Source organism: Leuciscus leuciscus, assembly GCF_965113295.1.
Source record: "Leuciscus leuciscus genome assembly, chromosome: 15".
Lineage (NCBI taxonomy): Eukaryota > Metazoa > Chordata > Actinopteri > Cypriniformes > Leuciscidae > Leuciscus > Leuciscus leuciscus.
The window spans coordinates 32,481,086-32,487,363 of NC_138739.1; positions in this window are offsets into that span (position 1 = coordinate 32,481,086).

Genomic DNA, 6,278 nt, shown 5'->3' on the forward strand with positions numbered 1-6,278 from the left:
TCCGGGAACCATGTCTGGTTCTCCCAGTGCGGGGCTATGAGGAGCACTGAGTGGCGCGTTTCTCTGATCCTCCCGATCACCTGGGGTAACAGCGAGATCGGGGGAAAAGCGTACAGCGGGAGGCTGGGCCAGGCTCGGGCCAGCGCGTCCTCGCTCTTTGAGAAGAATATCGGGCAGTGGGCGTTGTCGTCTGACGCAAAGAGGTCGACTTTCGCTCTGCCGAACAGGCGCCATAGAAGCTGGACTGTCTGGTGGTGCAGAGACCATTCCCCGGGGGGAACGTTGTCTCTGGACAGTCTGTCTGGGCCGACGTTCAGGTGACCGGGCACATGTGCGGCTCTCAGCGAGCGCAGTGAGCCCTGAGCCCAAACGAGGAGGCGTTCCGCCAGTGCGCAGAGGATTTTGGATCTGATCCCGCCCTGATGGTTCACGTAGGACACCACTGACATGATGTCTGTGCGAACTAGTACATGGTGTCCTCGCAGGTATGGGAGAAAATGTTTCAGTGCATTCTCGACCGCTAGCGTCTCCAGACAGTTTATGTGAAGGCATTTCTCCCGGTCTGACCAGAGGCCATAGACTGGTCTGCCCTCGAGGAGCGCCCCCCAACCGAGATCGTTTTCCGGTGCGAGATAACTCCCATTGTAACTCCCCGTTGGTACCATTCGGCCGCCAGCCAGGGCTGCAGGGCTGACTCGCGAGCCGCCGGCAATCCACGCTCTGCTGGGCGCTCTCGCTCTCAGCCAGCGCTGAAGCGGGCGCATGCGCAGTAGGCCCAGCTGAAGCACCGCTGCAGCTGCAGCTGAAGCCATGTGGCCCAACATCCTCTGAAATGCTTTCAGGGGAAAACACCTGCCTTTCTGAAAAGACGCGGCGAGATGTCGAATACGGCGCGTGCGCTGTGTCGACAGTCTGGCCGTCATAGCCACCGAGTCCAGCTCTATTCCCAAAAAAGAGATTGACTGACTGGGTATTAATGAGCTCTTGGTCCAGTTGACCGAGAGACCCAAGCTTTTCAGATGGCTAAGTAGCGCTAGTCTGTGGGATATGAGTTCTTCCTCTGACTGCGCTAGAATCAACCAGTCGTCCAAATAGTTCAGAATTCGCATGCCCTGTGTTCTCAGGGGAGCGAGGGCCGAGTCCATGCACTTCGTGAACGTACGGGGTGCTAAAGACAGGCCGAACGGGAGGACGGTGTATTGATATACCTGACCGTCGAAGGCGAATCTCAAGAATGGCCTGTGACGGGGTATAATCTGAATCTGAAAGTATGCGTCTTTCAGATCGAGAGAAATAAACCAGTCCCTCGGGCGGATTTGCCCGAGGATTTGTCTGGTTGTGAGCATTTTGAACGGCCGTCTCATGAGAGCTTTGTTCAAATATCTCAGATCTAATATGGGTCTGAGAGCTCCGTCCTTCTTGGGAACGAGGAAATAGCGGCTGTAAAAGCCCGTCTCGGTCAGAGAAGGATGCACTCGTTCTATCGCCCCCTTGCACAATAGTTTCGCAATTTCTGTATGAAGCAGATGGGCTGCTTCTGTATTCACTACCGTCTCGGTCCGTGCTCGAAAGCGCGGGGGACGGCGAGCGAACTGCAGCGAATAGCCCCGTTTCACAATGTTCAGCACCCATTCTGACATGCCCGGGATAGCTTCCCACGCTTCCGCATGCATAGCTAGGGGTCGAATGGCCTCTGGGTCCCGGCCGCTGCACTGCGCGGGATAGGGGACTCGTAACAGAGGAATTTGCGCGGTGCGCGCGCTGTCGATGCTGGGGAATGGGAGCTCGCTGATAGCGATAACTGGCTGGACAGCACTCAATGACTCGGTCACTTGGGACGGAGAACATTTTGCAGTGAGAAACCCGTGACGCGAGAGCGGCGTGGGCGTTAATGTGTTTATCAGTAAGCGTGAGCGCTCGTAGGCGGGCACAGGGCTTACATTCGTAACACGGCCAGTGGTGGGGAGCTTTATGTGATCTAACCCCCGAGGCAGTTGTGAGACAGAGCGGGCAAAGTGTAGGTGTGGGCACTGGATCGTGGGCACATTTCCTACATTTGACACTCGAGCGGCGCGTGCCCGCTTTATGAGAGTGTGTTCTGTGGGGTACACAGGGGAGATCGTGCTTGTGTGTAGGGGTGAACACTGGGGTGTGGGCACATTTACTACACTCATAACACCGTCGGCGTGAGCCGGATAACCAGACTTTATACTCTTTTTGAGATTTCTCTGGGTCGCCATGAGAACGGCGTTTGTGTGCAGGCGAGCGAGTTGTGTAACTGACTCGTTGGCTGCGGTGAACACTACTGCAGTAGCCTTTTCTAAGGGGACTGGCAGAGGTAAAGTTGCGTGTTTTGACGGCGGTCCGGCCGCGGCGGGACCCAACCGTCTTTTCCTCCCTGCGCATGCTAGGAGGACTTCGCAGGCTCGGGCTTCAGCGAGATCTTAGGCCGGGGTCCCCGAGGGGGAGGCGGTCTGTGCTGGCTGGATGAGCGCGACCTAGGGCGGCTTCCCTGTCGTTGCTGCGAAGGCGGAGGTCGAGACGAGCGCTGTGTAGAGCTGCGTGCAGGAGGCTGTGCTTGAGAGCGGCCTGCAGCGGAACTCGAGCGGCGAGGCAGGAAGAGGTTCATGGCCTGCGACGCTTTCTGTACCTCCGAAAAACGATCCACGATGCCGCTTACAGCAGGGCCGAAGAGGCCGGTGGGGGAGAGCGGGGCGTTGAGGAAGACGGACCGCTCAGACTCACCCATGTTGGCGAGCGTTAGCCACAGATGGCGCTCGGTGACTGTAAGCGAGGCCATGGATCTCCCGATGGCTTGGGCCGCGGTCTTGGTAGCGCGAAGGGAGAGGTCCGTCGCACTGCGCAAGTCCGTGAAGGCGGTGTGACTCGGGCCTTTCTCGTCCATTTCGCGGAGGAGATCGGCCTGGAGGATCTGGAGAACCGCCATTGTGTGCAGGGCGGAAGCAGCCTGTCCAGCGGCAGAGAAGGCGTGGCTGACAAGTGCTGACGTAGTCCTGGAGGCTTTAGACGGGAGGGCAGACTTTGAGCGTCATCTCGCGGATGGGGGGTAAAGGTGCGCTGCGACCGCCTGTTCCACCGGGGGAATCTGGGTATACCCCTTCTCCGTGGCTCCGTCCACGTGAGAGAGAGTCGAGGAGACTGAGGAGCGGAGTCTCGCGGAGAAAGGAGCGTTCCAGGATTTGGAAAGCTCAGTGTGGAGCTCGGACAGGAAGGGTGCTGACCTAGAGGCAGGCGCTTGGCGGCGGCTAGGCAGAAAACACCCGTCGAGCCTGTTAGGCGCGGGCGCCTTCGGTGGTGACCATTCGAGGCCTAAGTGCTCGACAGCCTTAGTGAGGAGGCGGAGAAGCTCGTCGTCCACACTGGCGCGAGCCCGGCCAGATTCCTGGGTCGAAGAGGAGGTGGAGCGGTGAGATCCGGACCACTCTTCGCTGTCCGAAGCCAGGATAGAGCAGCTGTCAATGATGGCGTCCTCATCTGCTTCATCCCCTGAGGCGACTGCAGTGCGGGCAGGAGCCGGCAGCTGCGCGTCGGGAAGCGGGGGCGGAGAGGGAGAGAGCGAGGCTCGCGGGAGAGGCTCCGGCGAAAACCTGGCTGGCGCATCAGACTCTGTGAGCGGCATTTCTTCTTACGCGGCCCAGGGACAGGCGGAGTGGCAGCATCAGCGTCGAACAAGGCGAGTCGAGCCCGCAGGGTCGACATCGGCAGTTCATCGCAAAGCTCGCAGCCGCCCGAAGACATGGCGGTGGCTGCATGGTCACGTCCCAGGCAGAGAGCGCAGATGAGGTGGCAGTCCCTGTCGCTGAGATGGGCTCGGCACGAGCCGCATGAAATACGAGGCATTTTGAAACAAACGCCTCGGCTCTTTTAGCAGAAGTGCGTCGCGGCGGCGAACACACAGCAGAAGCGCTAGTAAAAAGGATACTTGTCACCGGATAGCGAAGCAGGCACGGAAGGCTGAAGGCGGCGAAGACGGCCGGCTTCCTCAGACGCTTTCCTCGGCTTGCAGGTGCTGGTTTCGACGGCGGCGGCTTCTCTCAGAGTGCAGCGATGCGGAGAGCTTTGCTGAAGAGACGAAAATCAGGGTATCAGCCTCCGAGCCTTCCTTTTATACGCTAAGCCACTCCCATTCTGGCGGGCTGTGACGTCATGCCAGGCTCACTGGTAGGCTGCTGCAGTTGCCGCGGAGCAGCCAATGAGCGCGCTAGATAGCCTGCTCTAGGTCTGCTAAATGCTGCACTGCGTTGACAATGAATAAAAATTAGGATAATTTTTTGGCTTCATATCTCGAGTAAAGATGACTTTACCCGTAGCGTAAGCTAAATTATGCAATACGAGAGAACCTCTCGTAAGAGAACAACCCGTTCTCACTCCCAAGGCGTCAAAAACTGAAGCATGGTCTAGCGCCTCCGGCGTCACATAGAGGGCTCCGAAGGCGCCCCTCGCGTCACTCTGTGACTAATTTGCAGGGGGGCAGGGTTTCATATTATTTTGAAGTTTCCCCGGGCGCCGCCATTGGCTAGCGGACCATCACCTGCTGTTAGCATCCCATTGACTCCCATTCATTTTGGCGTCACTTTGACAGCGAATAACTTTACATCTGAGGGGTTTAAAGACTCCATTTGTCCATTATTTATTTCTAAAGAAACACGAAAATGTATAAAAGGCTCCATTACCTTGTATCTTACGTTATGGCCCCGTAGAAGCAGTTTTTGTAAAAATAGGCTAACGATTGCGTCATAACCACGCGACTCTCTGTCGCACAGTAGAGAGATTACCGTATGGACAGGAGGAGAAGCTCGCGCACAATCAGGGGGACGTGGAGGCAAAATGACAAAGTAATTAATCAGAATACCTAGCAAAAGTTGCTCCTGCTCCAAGCTCATGGACAGCTCCTACTCACACTCTCCGTCTCTGCAAGTTTCGGAAGGGAATGATTCAGATTTCTCTTGGCACAGCTACTAGAAGACAGACGGGTTGCTCACGTCACATCTACGTCGTCAAGCTCAGTTTGAGTCTGCGCCGTACGCTCGACCATCAGGAAGTGCGTGCTTCTAATTGACTTCAACTTGTCTCCGTTGAATCCAATGGGGTCGCTGTGTCCATTTCTTTTACTGTCTATGCTAATTTGGAACTCCGTTGCTTTCAATGGGAAACCTGCGGCGTCAAAAACAGACGCAAATTTTATCAGTAGGAAATCGCGCTGAAGAAGTCTCATTCCGAAACACACATCGCGATATTTGGCATCAGTTCACGTGTGCCAGATGTTGGTAAGTAGTGTAAATACGCTTTCTTCCTAGTAATAATGTTTGATATAATGTATGTTCTGTTTGTCGATATTAATCAGATTAGCTCATGTTCAGTCACTGCATTATATCTGTCATCTCCACGGAGGTTTTGCGTTTCATTACTTTCTAATTCAAAACAGGGTGATTAAACATTGTCTGTCATGTGACGTGCTATAGGCCTAGGCCTCCAATCAGTTAATCATATTCATTTCAGGTTTAAAGTAGTACAATTAGTTCCAAAGTGGTAGTAGAAGCACAGTAAAAACAACACTTACCATGCTTTTACCACAGTAACATTAGGTTTACTGTGATAAGTGTAGTAAAAATACAGTAAATACTTACCATGCTTTTACCACACTATTGGAAGTACAATACTCTTACATATTTGTACACTCGTACACAATCCTGCAGCTTTAATCCTACTGCTGTCATTGGCTACTGCCTCAATTCCTGTACATATGTATCGCAATATTTGTAAATCAGTTGCACCCCTTCTTGGAAAGTAGTCGGATGTCCCACACACTTTCAGAAAGTTTATATTAATTGCATTGTATTCTTTAAAATTATTACAAATTGGACCCTGTCTGTTCATGTTCCAATGATACATGATGTGTCTCCACACCTCATAACCTTCCTCTGTTTGCAAGAGTGGAAAAGCTAATCTTACTTGTCACATGACATCAGATACTCGATTATTTTGTCGTAATCAGATCAGTTACACTGCTGATACCTGTCCAGTTTGCATTTAAATCATTTTATTTTTAAACAAATTCATATGATTATTGCTTGCCATTAAAGACATACTTTTAATCATGCCCACATATCAGTGAACTTATTACATAAATGCATTTTAAATTGAATTATGCAAAAATCTTTACAGAAATAAATCCTACTGTTATATATAAACTGACTACTTGCAAGTAATGTATTAAAATGACCTTCCTTTCTGTTTTGCAGGATTACTTAGTCCTT